Source organism: Anguilla rostrata, chromosome 8 (assembly GCF_018555375.3).
Source record: "Anguilla rostrata isolate EN2019 chromosome 8, ASM1855537v3, whole genome shotgun sequence".
In the NCBI taxonomy this organism is placed as follows: Eukaryota; Metazoa; Chordata; class Actinopteri; order Anguilliformes; family Anguillidae; genus Anguilla; species Anguilla rostrata.
In genome coordinates, this window is record NC_057940.1 from 30,822,190 (window position 1) to 30,836,749 (window position 14,560).

The 14,560-nt window shown below is 40.1% G+C and overlaps 2 long non-coding RNA genes across 2 annotated transcripts in view; one reads left to right on the forward strand and one right to left on the reverse strand.

The window, feature by feature from the left end:
• LOC135261396 (uncharacterized) overlaps positions 1–1,814 on the reverse strand; it is an 84,828-nt gene extending 83,014 nt beyond the window's left edge. Inside the window, exon 1 of the long non-coding RNA XR_010331916.1 lies at positions 1,671–1,814. This is a non-coding gene — a long non-coding RNA (uncharacterized LOC135261396). The remainder of the gene's footprint in view (positions 1–1,670) is intronic.
• A 106-nt stretch (positions 1,815–1,920) lies between these two features.
• On the forward strand, positions 1,921–12,196 carry LOC135261397 (uncharacterized). The gene is made up of 3 exons (XR_010331917.1): positions 1,921–2,044; positions 11,165–11,292; positions 11,405–12,196. It is a non-coding gene; the product is annotated as an uncharacterized LOC135261397 (long non-coding RNA).
• Positions 12,197–14,560: the final 2,364 nt, after the last annotated feature.

The window sequence follows — 14,560 nt, forward strand, 5'->3', positions numbered from 1 at the left end:
ACCAAAAAACATGATGTCCCCGTCTGTATACATGCAGCAGTCGTTAAGAGTTATACAGCCTCGGAGTTGCCAGAACAAACAACATGCTTTTTTGCAGTTATACGTTTACAAACTGCTGTCTAAAAAGAAAAAACAAGAGGACTGGTACCCAGAGAGGTCACGGAGGGAGCATCAGATTGGGAGATTAGGGACACTAGATGGTGTTGAAAGCCATCTACGTGTAGTGTAATTTTGGGGAAAACTTAGGCATTTTAAATGCGGTTTCATTTCTTTAATAAATGCTAACATTACTCATCAACATGTTTGACTTTGTAAGTTAGTCTGGTGTTTAGCTAATGGTCTGTGGTCAGCTATTCGCTTTGTAAAAGCTTGCCTGGGTGTTAAGAAAAAAGTAAAAGTAGATTTCTTCATCTTTTTGGATGTTACCACAACTAGCTAAATTCATGGTAAGATGCCTGTGGGTACAGTATTTTTTCATGAATAAAGCCACGCGCATCATAGCTAATCTCTGAGGGATTACACGTTACCAATGGAAATGCATTTCTTTGATCAGCATTAGTATGCGTCGTTAAAAACCTGCATATGCGCATTATAGGACATTTCCATTTACTATTACAATTATTCAGCACTCAATACAATCATATGGACTCGGTGGTATGAATGTAATATCGGGGTGCATACCTTGGTTTTAATTGTATCTGACATGTATAAATTATGAATGTAATTGGAACAGCTAACTATTTCCATGCCAAAACTGTTTGGAATAAAATTTCACAGTGCTAGGCTCAATATTTTCTGAATAAATTAGCAAAATCTGAAAATTTATATAAATGGCACTCATACTGCATACATATTATTAAAGTAGCTGTCTATACCCGTCAGCCATTTCCAAATCATTTAAATGGACTGCATTTATATAGCGCTTTTATCCAAAGCGCTTTACAATTGATGCCTCTCATTCGCCAGAGCAGTTAGGGGTTAGGTGTCTTGCTCAAGGACACTTCGACATGCCCAGGGTGGGGTTTGAACCGGCAACCCTCCGACTGCCAGACAATCGGTCTTACCTCCTGAGCTATGTCGCCCCTTATAACTCACGTAGGCAGTGTTGTACTGATGCCAGTTTTCCCACGAAAGAGGCAAGATAACCCAGACATGTGATACTGCCCGTAAAAACTTAATTTGTGAAATAGTGTTGCCAACAGCAGCTACTGTTCCTCATATGGTTATGGCCTAACACAACATATAAATGCCAAAAATTTCAGCAACAGGCTATTTACCCTGCTGAAACGAATGATGACTACAAACTTAATCCAGAAACCATGCAAATGGCACAGATTCAAAATGAATGTAAATAATGTTAGTAATTTGACATTACTGGCAGCTAGTAATGCTAAACCAGTATGGCTAAAATAAACTACTGATCACAACGTATTTCGAGAAAGAAAACAAGCGAAAATACATTGCCTCGTCAAGTGCGAATTCAAGTTCAAAACAACCTTGCTATAAATTACTAATACAAACTTTAACGTTTGGAGTTATCCATAGCGAACCACCTGGCATAAACATAAATGTAACACAAAAATTACACGTAGCCACCGTTAACTAATATAAACGAAGAACACCAGACATTATACAGCGTCGTTTCACACGGAAAAGTGGAGATAGCCTACCCATCACACTTCATCCATTTGTCTGTCAGTTTCAACTGGGCTGTGTAGACCAAGAAATGTTGAAGGCCCAGGGTGATAATTTTCTTCCGGATTTAGGCGATTCCTCTTCTTGCAGTTTCCAAAAAAAAAATAGCAGTGTCTGCTGCTTGTGCTTGATCGGGAAGGCCCCCGCAGGATTTTTTGTCGAACCACGTAGTCCCATCATTTAAAAATGAGAGTGCGAGGACGAGTGTTTTTTGTTACGTGCACTGTACATGCGATGAGCCCGCTCTATGCAGATATCTTGGCCTGCTAACGAGGGGATCCACTTGATAGGTTCTTCCTGAGGAAACCGAGGCCTACCAACCTCAGATGTCATCTCCGTTAGTTTTGAGGTAAGATCCGCTAGTACCTGGGCGTGCACTGTGATCTCGTGTTTGTTAGCACGGACCATCGAATGAAGAGTCAACCCTAGCTTGTGTTTTCTTGAGTTTCCGAGTTGTTCCATGTCCTTGGCTAAAACACAAACCGCGTCGTTTGTCTGTTTCACCTGTTATTTTGAATAATTTAACTGCGGGATAAGAACAATGTCCATCGTTTCTTTAACGGCAGTGGTGATCACCTTGTCGAGGTTGCGTTACTGGCCTGTCTGTTAGCTTGCAAAATGGCTTCGTCAAGGTCGCCTCTACTTATGTCCACTGTTTCTTTCATGTTTTTTTTGATCATGGGTGAATCTTTCGTCCTATGTTTCCGTGAAGCTTTGATGAGCGCCATTTCACACAACCGTTCGTTGTTATTTGGGTGCTTATTTTGGGCGGATAAATGAATTTTAGAGTGTTTTCGGGAGAGCATCGCTGCTGTAGGTCATGCGATTCCCCAAGGAAGCCATAACATGATACATTTTGTTAAGACAGTCCGTGCATGCCATTCTGCATTAAGTTGGTTTCCTGCAATATTGCAACTGTTATCCTCTTTGCAAAATCAGGACAACGGAAGGTTGACATTGCATGAACGAACTTGAGTAGGCAACAGTAGTATAATGTTGATCATGTGACTGTTCTTAAGAAGTTAATTTCAGAACAAGCCAATGTTCAATTGTACACTGACCACAAACCTACCACAAACACATTCTGCGTCATTGTCCTCCGTAGTTGGTGGATTATCATTTTAGTTTTTAATTTATACCGGCATTATTATGCTTTGCTGATGGCAAGGACACCACTTTTTATGGGAGTGTAGAATGCACCTGGACTATTCATTCTGTATTTTTTCCTGGACACACTACAGAAATCTGTCAAAGTTGCCCTTGTAATTAAATTTTTAACTTTGCTCCATCTACATGATAAGCATGATAAGTAAGTGTTTTTTTTTTTTGTTTTTTGTTTTTTTTTTTGACAGTGCAACAAGTTGGTATTAGGGAGTCACACTTCACTGGGGTGCTGTTATGCTTAGGCTAACACACATATAACACCTTGCTTAGCAAACATTGCATTTTGCCAGATATTGTATCAGCCAGATCAATATTTTTAACATTCAGACTTAGGCTACTATCTGGGAACAGTGAAAATTTGGCCCGAGACCCTGTTAAACCCTGAAACAGAATGTCACTGAAAAGTGCATTAGAATTACTCAGTCAGCTGTGTTAAAGATGACACACTCTATACTTTTTGTGGAAAGTAAATGGTAGAACTCTGGGAAAGAGGCAGATGAAGATGAGCACCATCACTCCCATTTCTTTGTGAATTGAGGCTTTGGCTGTCAGAAGAAACTACATGTGAGTGTGTGCGATGGCATTTCTGTGTGTGCGCGTGCGTGCACGTGTGTGCCTAGGTATGCATATGCCTGCATCTTGCTCTCACCACCAGTTCTCTGTTGAGAGATCCCTAATTGAGTACTTTGTTAAAAGCAATGTAATTAAAGCTGTTTCGTTGACGCTTCCATTCTCTCCACTTGTGTCACGCTAGCGTGGAACGAGCCCATCCTTTAAATGATTAAAAAAAGCCCCAGCAGGACACCACACCTCGCAACGCTGATTGACAGACACCAGACCTCCCGTTGTCACTCCCGTTAAGTCAATTAAGCCAATTAATTACCCGGCGCGCCGCAGGTAGGAAGCGTCCGCCTCCAGCCGCCAGAAGAGAGATGCAGGGGTGGGTTTACACGTTGTCTGATGTATTAATACGGGTTCAGCCATCTGTTACCGGGAGTCTCCGCGGCCAGGGTCCCTCTGGACGCACCTGACGCACAGCCAGGCTTCGCACATTTCGAAGCCTGAGCCTGTTCCCCGTCACTGTAACCTCTGCCTGAACTATCCTGGCTCTCCCTGTTCTGTTCAGGTCAGTGCAGCATGCTAGTGTTTACAACTCATATTTATATTACAGTATATCTATTTAGTTGTCGAACAGCTTTATTTAGGGAAATGCCCGGTTCTTTATAAATGCAGAACTCAGAATGCAATTAGGCGACTGGAGCACAATTGCCGGCATGTACCTACTTGAAATTCAGAGCAGAACTGTGTGCTTTTTTCTTTTTGTTTTGTTGGTGTAATGGCAAGGGGTTATTACTCCAAGCAATGCTGCTGGAGATGATCGAAATGTGTGATTAATAAAGCATGCAGTTTTTATACTAGGATTGGGAAGTGTCTGTACTTGTATCAGTTCTGGTATAATTTTCAGTCCTGTGACATTGTTTCCCCATTAATATGAGGCTTGGAAGTGTGAAATTATTTTAGCACACTCTGCAGGACTTTCTTTTTTTTTTCAAAAGGAAAACCTGAAATTAAAATGAAAGATATTAGGAATCTGATTTATAGTGAAAGAAATTAGGAATCTGATTTATAGTGTAGAAATAATTATATGTCTGCCCATAGAAATATTTGGCTACAGTATTTAAGGTTTTAGATGTGCCCAGTGGTTTTTTTTTTTTTAATCTGTTATGGTACATCTGGATAGCCAATTTTGGTTTGCTTTCACTAGGGGCGAGAAACAGTATGATTTCACATGACGACTAAAGTCAGATTTTAAAAGGAATGTTACACACAGTACTCATGACCTTCATCTCTTTGTGCTGTAAGAAATACCTTTGATATAGCCTATTGTTGAACAATAGTTTAATCTCACCTTGCCCTTTCCCAAACAATCTCATCTCATTCTCTACTATCAGAAAATGGAGTTGGAGAGTTTACGTTTATTAGCTTTCTCTTAAGTAAAACCAGGTTGCATCTCTACATAGTGAAGGAAAGAAGCAGACACCAATCCAGCACAATTAGAGCTGACCAAAAGCTTTGAGACTGACTTCCTGTTTCCCAGTGACCCAACGAGCACTGAATGATCAGATTGATATGGTCCCAGCACCCCATCCTCATTTATGTTTCTGTTCTTTTATTGACCATCTTTCATGCCACTGTTTTCTGACACACCCCAAAAGAGAGAGACAGTATGACAGATATATAAAGAGGGAGAGAAAAAACAAAATGCTAGTGAAGGAGAGAGAGAAACTTTCCCTAGTGCAGAAAATGGATGTTAAAATTATGAGGGACTATAAAATCACCCATCTGAAGTGAATGGAGAGTTGAGCTCTGTAATGGTGAAATTACAGAGAAAGTATTCTTATGTTGGAATGTAATATACTGCCTGCCTAACTTCATTAACATTTCTGCAACTTGTGCGAGAAAGAGCATGGTGATACTATTTTATCCAGGGATGAGCAAATGTTGTCCCATCATAGCACTACTGCAATTCACAGACAGCCACAGTGCTGTGTGTCCACCTTACAATCACATGTAAATTTAGAATTACAAATTCACATGTGAATTTAACATTTTCGCCTGTGAATGAATTCTTCCAGTGGCCAGGATGGCAGCATTCTAAGATGCTCAACTCTGACATTCAGTGCTCCTGCAACCAAACTATGAGTAGAAAAAACTAACTCTGTTACCTTTTTTAGTAGATGATACGCAACAGCTATGCCAAATTCAGAGTTTCTAAGTGCCACCATTGTCACGTAGGTCATCCATTTATCAAGCAACCCCTGCCTGCAGTCACATCTGCAACTACACCCCAAAATAGTGTCTATCTGGGAGTGCATACAAATATTCTTTCACCACCAAAAATGATTCTGTCATAGCAACAAGATAAAGCCAACAATAGTCTGAAGGAATGCCAATACAGCTGTGAACTACACCTGTTACTAAATATGGAATAAATATACAATCTTACCATTGGTTTTATATGTAAAGATGTCTCTTTCAACATTCACTGGTCATTTATTGTCTTGAACAATCTGTTTGAGATGTAGGCCTAAACACGCAAACAGTAAACTGGGGCAGGTTTGGAGACACTAGAACACACGAGGGTACACTGCTTACTTTTTGCTTCATATATATTTAGTACTTCCGCACAGTGGCATAGGTTTTGTTTGAACATTAGGGGGGACACATTAAGCTGGGGGTCTGGGGGTGCTCCCCCAGGAAATTTTGAGCAGCAAACACTTCATTTCCTGCATTCTGGTGAATTTTTATGCACCAATTTGTGCCTTTTCTGCATCAATTTATGGTGGAAATGTTTCTTTCCTGTTTTCATTGGGGGGGGACAAATGCACATGTTCTAAATATTCGTAACATCGTATTTGCACAAAGAGGTTAAAATATCAGAAAAGAAAATGTGACGTGGGAACTGGACATTTTTGCACGTGACTGGCTTTTTTTCACATGTAAATGAAAATTTTGACATCTGAAAAGAAAATGGGTCACATTTTCACATGTCACCGCCTTTTTAAAATGTTGTTAGAAAGTGGAGACCCGTGTTTTGGCATTGAATATTGAAGTTGGTATGAACCTGTTTATGAAGCTGAGAGATTCGCTTTATGGCAGCTTGGATAACTGTACTATTGGATTTATCAGAGAGAGAGAGAGAGAGAGAGAGAGAGAGAGATCCCATGTGACATTACTCCAGGGTATTTTTCATTTGAATAAAACAAGACTAAAAGTAAACATGAAGATAATCAAGCTGCTCAGAAGTAAAACAAAAAAAGATAAACTATGGGCAAACCATATCTTGCTGATTGAGCAATTTGTTGTACATGCATAGGCCATGCATTTGAATCACCTTCCTGTAGACAAGTTGGAAATGACCATGCCACCCATTTTATAAAAGTCATGTTATGAGGTGGGGGCGGGTGGGGGTGTTTGTCCGACAAGAATTTTTGCCAGATGGAATCTGCATCCCAAACAGGCAATGAACCAAGATGCAAATACTGTAAATCATTAATTTAATTGTCTGTTTATATATTTTAGTGGGTAATTTACACATGTTGGGGAACACACATTTTGTCCTTTAATTACAGCTGTTCTCCAAACGCAGTGAATATATGCAGGATTTGTCTTTGCAACCATTCTATGATTAATAATAGTGTAATCCTGTTGAACTGTGCCAGAGATCGTGACAATTTAGTACATGCTTGATTACTGTTATTTTAAATCCAAATTTAAATAGTATTAGAGTGCCTCATGAGGCTTCAAAAATAGACAAAGAGCAATTTAATAAATGCAAATATTTTATTTGCAAGCTAGATGATTTTCAGAAATTTGTTTCACTGTATGTAAATCCAATCCTCACTCAGGCCATGTCAAGCTGTCTCTGGATATTTAAGAAAAAATCTTAATAGGATGTACCTGCAATCAAACAAGGCCACATGCAACAGCTCCTGTAGGCAGCTGAATTACCTAATGACTGGGACAAATCATGAATCCATCTACTGAGGAGGGAGAGAGAGAGAGAGAGAGAGAGAGGGAGACAGAGAGAGAGAGATAAGCGCAATAGAAACATGCAAACTCAAATAAAGATACAAGTCTGCCTGGAACTCAGCGGAAACCGCAATAGTAAGAGGGAGACAGGGGGATAAAGAATAACGTTTCTTTGTCGTCTTATCAGTCCCACCTAACCTAGCTCCAGGAAGCAAATTTATTAAAAAAATAAATATGCTATCGCTGGCAGCGGCTCTTTTGTATCTGTCGGAAAGAGACAAAGCGCAGCCCAGATTGATGTATGAGGCTCAGAAAATGAAACTTTCATCGTCTGAGCGATTGCCCCAAGCCTGCTATCAACTTCACAAATCTTAAATAAACACTATAAAAAAAAAACAGGAGAGGGGGGTGAGGGAGATGGGGGCAAAGGAGAAAGGGAGGAACGAACAGAGAGGGCCAAACGAGGGAGAACGGGATAAAGCAGAACGTGCAAGCTACGACAGTAAGGAGAGGGGAAAACAACAGGAAATTCCTCTGTCTTTATATCGCGGAAGCAGCCGTCAAATAAGTGTATCCTGTGAGGCAGTACATAGCGAGGAACCTGGGGGGCTAGAGAAGGAGATGTGGAAGATGAGAAAAGGTACATGCAATGATATGTACCCCTTTTCGTTTCCTGCACCAGAAATGTGAATTGTGGCTGAACGCTTCTATCCTTTTAGACTGTGTCCAAATCATTTTCAAGGGCCAAATACATCACTTCTATATAGTTGTCACTGCCATCTGTACTATACAGTTTTTAAACCCTGACAAAGATATTGTAATTGACAATTTGTAGTCAATGAGATCATGTCACTGTCTCCACTTTCTAAACATTAATCTGATCTATGCTGAAGTAACAGTCTTTAAGAGTGTTTGTAAGCCTTGTGAACACATCTACACATCTTACATTTTATTTAAAAAATTTATATTAAACCACACATACACATTACATACACATAACACACATATTCCCTAAGATTACATACCTTTTTCTAGGGTAGAACAACAGAAACCCTCTTGCAAACTGAATCTAAAGCCTGAAAGGACAGCTAGATTCTGAGCAGTTACGTCACACTGCCATCCTGATCCAGCGTCATTAGCAACACTGCAGTAGATCTTAAAACCAATATTGCACTGTCAACGAGCCAATTCACCCAACTTTGCTTTATTGTTTTCAAATATAGACAAACAGTCAGAAAGGAATAGATTCAAACTGATATTCTGTAAGGGACTGCCACACCACATGGGCACCACACCACTTTAGAAAAATTATTTTCTTTTTGTATTTTTTCCAAAATTTGTTCCAAGTTTCTACTGCAGACATGAGTGGCCCCACTCTCAAAGTGCTTCACAGTGCTTCTCAAAGTTGATAGCAAGAAAAACAACAACGGCTTAGTTGATTTCCGTGACAGACGTAAATAAGCAGTCAGTTTAACAAGATTCTTCCCTGTCATTTTTGTGTGTTGCCGTACGAAGGTGGCAGTGGAACTTTAACATTACAATTAGACCAGAGCACCTTCTAGGTAGGAAAAAGGCACTCTCCCCTTGGGCTGCTCTATGCAGCCCAGCTTGCTTCTCATCAGCCTTGCAGGGCTGCCCAAAAAGGTGTCCTTATCGTAAAACAGTGGAAAAATACGAGCGGATGTGGTGGCCAAGAGTCCCCCAGGATAGTCCTCCTGGAGTCGGGATTGGAAACGGGGGGCAGCTGATCAAAGCTGTTCAGCTCTTTCCACCTCCTCTCCCTTGTCTTGAGGTACAGAACAATAGATTAAAACAAAAATCCTAGGACATTATTTATTTAGTTAAAAATACATTTATTTAATTATAATCTGTTTGTCCTGTGTTGTATTGTTTTTTGCCTTACCTTATATGACTCTGAGTCCACAGCAAAAATTTAATCAAAGCAACAAAAAAAAAAAAAAAAAAAAAAAAAAGGTTTTGGTCCTGTGAACATATATCTTCCTTTGATGTCCCTGTACTGCATTTCTAAAATGGTAATGCATTAGAATAAATTTTAAGTAGTTATTCTTTTTGTGATTCATTTTTTCAATTTTATTTTAACATTAGTCATGCAACAAAATGTAATAATTATGATAATAATAGTAATAATAACACCCTATTTTCCTCCAGCCCAATCCCCATCAAAGCAATCAATGTGAAATAAATGGTTTGAAGCTGTCGGCAGGCCCTCTGCACATGGGCGTGATCACTGCCCTCACATCTTGAATATTTCCAGGCACAACATTATTTATTGACAGAGAAGGTGAGCACCCAATGTGGGAAGAGCACATATGGTGGCAGCCACCTTTTTGCCGCAACCGTTTTCTTTGCCAGTGACACCATCCAATCTAACTAAGCCTTGTGGTGGAAAAAACCCTGCACAATCATTCAGCAGCAATGGAAAAGGAGAACATCTTTTGTGATAATGGTGGGAAAAGTAGTGCAGACCACCACCACGCCAGTCTCACACCATGAGTAGTTATAATGAACGTAATTATTAAATATTAAACATTCTGGAATGTGTATGTCTAGTTCAAATCTCTCAATGGACATGTGTATAGGACCATACTGTATTACAAATTCAATAAAACAATCCCTCATTAGACAACACTACACCTCAATGACTTGGAGAGTGGCAGCTGCCTATTTTTGGTTTGTCATACATTGTAACAAATATTTTATGATTTTTATTTTATGTTACTTTATGATTCATGTATTATCTGTTTTCAATATACTAACAAAACTTTAGATATGGCGAACTTATGAATCTATGTGCAACAAATATGGCCTTAGTTTTCTTATTTTCATTTTGCTTTTCTGCAAAAGCCCTGGATATAAAAATGGATTTATTCTTAAGCATACAGCTGCTGAAATGAAATTTTCAGCACTGTGCTTGTTCAGGTATACATTTAAGGATCAATTTATACCATTCACAAAATATGTGAATGCATCATTTTCAAGCACAGCAGAGGTCTTCTGACAAGGAAAAGCAAAAAAAGATAATCTTTCTGCCTCTTCAGAATCATACTTCTAAACATTAACAAAAACAGTTTTGTTAATTGCCACTGTTCTACCTTTTGACTCTGGTTCTTAATTTATTGATTTATTTAGTTTTTTAGTTGATAATCTTCCAATCGGTCAGGACCTCTGTGCATGTGCAGTGTAAATAGGAAAGCGAGCGGTGAGAATCCTTCTGTGATGAGCACTAATGGGCAAAATCATTTATGAGAGGCTTGTTTTAATATAAAAATGGGTAATTATGTCAGTGTGATGTTCCGTTGCAGGATATAAACAATTATTATTTATTCTTTTATTTGTCTCCTTATTTTATCTGATATAAAGAAAAATATTCATAATGTTTTTAAATGTTTAAATATTGCTTTAAAATCAGTATTACACAGACAGCATTATTGAGCTTTTATATACACTTTTAATTATTAGTATTGGTCTTATTTAGTCTTGCATTGTTTGCTCAAAGAGAAATGATGCAAATAGGAAATATCAATTCGGACAGCCTAACCAGCCAGCACTTCCACGAGCATTTTATGATTGAGCGAGAATGCCTTTGCGCAGTTGAATAATATACTTCCAAATGGCTACTGTACATTAGCTGATAAGTTTTTATTTATTTTTTTACTGTTTAAATGGCTATTGCAGCTGGGCCAAAGAGCTGTTAATAATGTGATGGATTTTGGCTTTTATCCACATTTTTGGTTCTGTTGCTGGTCTGCAGGGAAGAAGGCGGCCTCATCTGTCTCTCGGGTAGTGGGATGCCACAATGCCATTGTCACTGTCACTGCTCTGAGATGTGAGATTGGCCAGAGCAAGAGGAACGTTATCTGGCTTTGTTCCTGTAGAATAGTAAAATTATCTTCTGACTCTCCTTCTATCACTTTGTCCTCTCACCCTGCACATCTCTCAATTTTTATAACATGCTTGTTTTCTTGTTTCTTGGCAAAATGTGTGAATACAGATGAAAATGAATTACACAGAGGTGTGCATTTGAATGGGGGATGTAAAAACACAGTAATGCTCAAAAGGTTACGGTCTCCCTTCCTCACGACAAGCCCAAACATGTCCCAGAGACTGTGCCAAGGCTGTTGTTACCTGCTAACACCACACGCAGAGCTCCCTTACTGCAAAGGAATTAAGATGCTCCGTGCCATCCGCTGATCCAGGTGCATCTGCTGCGTGTCCCTTCCTCTGCGCCAAATCCCGTTGCTCTGCAGGGATCTAAACTCACGCCCCTCTGGTGTCACATTCAGTGCTCAAAGTTGTAACCATGTAACTATACACAGGGACATTTGTGACCTCTGGCTTCCTAACCATGGGACTGACCGTGTGCTGAGTCATATTCACTATTAATTAAGTATAGCGTAAAACCTGTAATACTTGATTACGTCATTTTACTGCTGTTTGTTGTTTGTTTGTTTTGCTTTGCGTATTTTAGTCTGGAATGGCAAATTCCATGACCTTTTGTTTTACGTTGTTAAAACTTCATTTTATGAGACTGATTAAATGAACTAACCACGTAATAAAGAGTTGCGTGTCACTAACCCATAACACAAATTAATGTTTGTTAAAAGGTAGTACTGTTAACCTCTATGTTTAGCCATCACAGAATTATGTCCTCTGATTAAGAATCCTTTAATATTATTCCTCATTTTATGCAAATTATTGTTTTCAATTAGCCAATTCACATATTCATTATCATTGCCATATATATATCCTTTATTTACAAACCATTGTCATGTCTGTTTCACTAAGTTGGGCTCTACAGACATACAGAATTCTGATTGGTTGCTGAATAAACCTGACCAAACCTCACTACAAAGTCTTCTGTCTGTATCCGCATTTATCCCCACATTTGCATCCAGTAAATCAACCTCAGTGCCTGGCTGTAAATTGCTCAGTCAAGAGTATTTTTTTTTGTCTTTCTACCCTGTCCTCTCTGTCTCCTGGGACCTTCCAAGAGGGTCGGCGGGGGGAGGGGGGAACACCCGTGCGGGGCAAATATAAATTGCCCATTCCCCCCACATGCCTTTCAATTTATTCCACACGTCTGCGGTTTTGTCGGAAATGGGAAATACGGACGGGCAAGGAAAGCGAAACATCATTTATCAAAACTTGTGCTTTTCGCCGGCCTTAACCGCTCGCTCGCGTAATGCTGGTGAGCGGATGCAAAAACAAACAAAAAAAGAGACAACAACTAGGTCTATTATTTACTGTACCGCGGTTCCAGCCGAAGAGCACCCAATCAGCGAAGGAAGAGCCTTAGATTCGCTTTCCATTTAAAAGCTATTGATTCATGTCAGAGGCGGCAGGCCCCATTCACTCAGGCTGGCGTGTGTTGAGTCTGTTTAAGCAGCCCATAAAACATGTCACCGCGCAGTGACACCTAATCCCCAAGGACGCTCTGTGTGTCCAGACTAGTTGTCAGCCGAAGCGATCAAATTTATTATTTTTTTCTTCCTTCCCTCCAAGTGAAGATGCTCTCCATGTTGCGGACGGGGTGACATGTCCAACACGTCGCCTGACGTCTGGTCGGGGATGATTTGTCCCGTGTGCGAGAGAGCATTGGGAGGGTATGGTGGGATTGGGAGGGAGGGGGGTGGGGTAGGGGGAGGGAGGGCATTGGGCACAAGAAGATGGAGAGAGAAACATAGGTCGGGAAATGCATTCACTGCAGTGTTAATCCCATTTACTCATAAGTCACAGCCTATTTACTGAGGTGGGGTGGGTGGGTTTATGCAGCAGATTTCATTTAAACTTCACACTCGGAAGGGAGGGGGTGGGTGGGGGTCCAGAGGTCAGATGCGACCAAGCACAGGCGGTCAAAGCAATTCTGTCCGTTAAAGAGAGTCTTCGCCCCCTGCCTTGCAGGCCCGCCCCCAATCAGGCTCCATCCTGCACAGATACAATCAGGCCTGCATGGTGCCAGCCGCGCTCTACAAAGCTCCTCATCTCGTATTTTGCTGAGAGCAAGTGGGACAGGGAGCTGTCAAAATATAAAGCATCTTTCAGGGTAATAGGAGGAAAGTGACCTTCAGTGATGCAGAGGGTGTTGTAATGCTAAACAATACTGATGTTCCTCAAGGCAGCAAACCATTGTACAGTAGTCTCAATTAGATGAGCCGTCAGCTCTGCTAATTAATGGCCACTGTCCCGTTAAGGAAGTGTTTTAAAAAGCCCTAAACTTGGAGAATAATTTCTTAAACTTTTTGTAACATTTTTATTTTAATTGGTTTTGCTCATTATCAAACCCCTGGAGCAACTGGACAAATAATGCAAATGTTTTTTTGTTTTTTTTTTGAAGGTTGTGGAAAGTAAAATAATTAAGAACCATTTGAACCTATTTACTGTGTAGCTGAAAAGTTGTGGTTTGAGCATAGCAATATTTAGCAATGTCATAAAACACAGCGTCACTGCAACATTTTAGAAAGCTGTAGTTATGTTTTGTACCAGAAAAATTGATGTGACAATAAAGTATGTGAAAAAACCCTGAATATGTAACATATTCCCTTGCACGGTTTCCTTGACCTCAAGTCCTTAACAAGCAATTTCCGAAAGCAAGGTAAAAGCACATGTTCTCTCATAAAAGTACTCATTTACACTTATATAAACATTGCTAACCACACAGAGGCAGTCAGAAAGAATTCCACACATACTGTACATTGACAGACATTCACTCATTGCCACCTTTATACAAGTGTGTCCATCAGATGGTAGTATTGACAAAGCCTCCAAATATTCCAAGCAGATTGGCTGGCACACTCACATGGCTGCCTCAAAAACAGATGCCCAGCTGTCATGCAATGCCCCACACCACAGTACAAGGGATTGGCATTATTCATGTGCATTGTATATACAGTATGCATAAGCGGTCACCGCGATTGAGATAGCAGGTGTGCCATCCCGCCAAGTTATGGCTTGGTGGGGTAGCATGCCACATACCTAGACAACACAGAGAGTTTGGCACTTTTTGGGGTTTCCTACATACATAACCACAATGACCACAGACTCAGAGACCCCAGAATATGAACTTCTGTACCTCCTGACCTCGTGTAAACATACAGAATTCATGTTTTTCCTTCTTTTTCCTGCCGATTATCACAAATGCTCCACCACC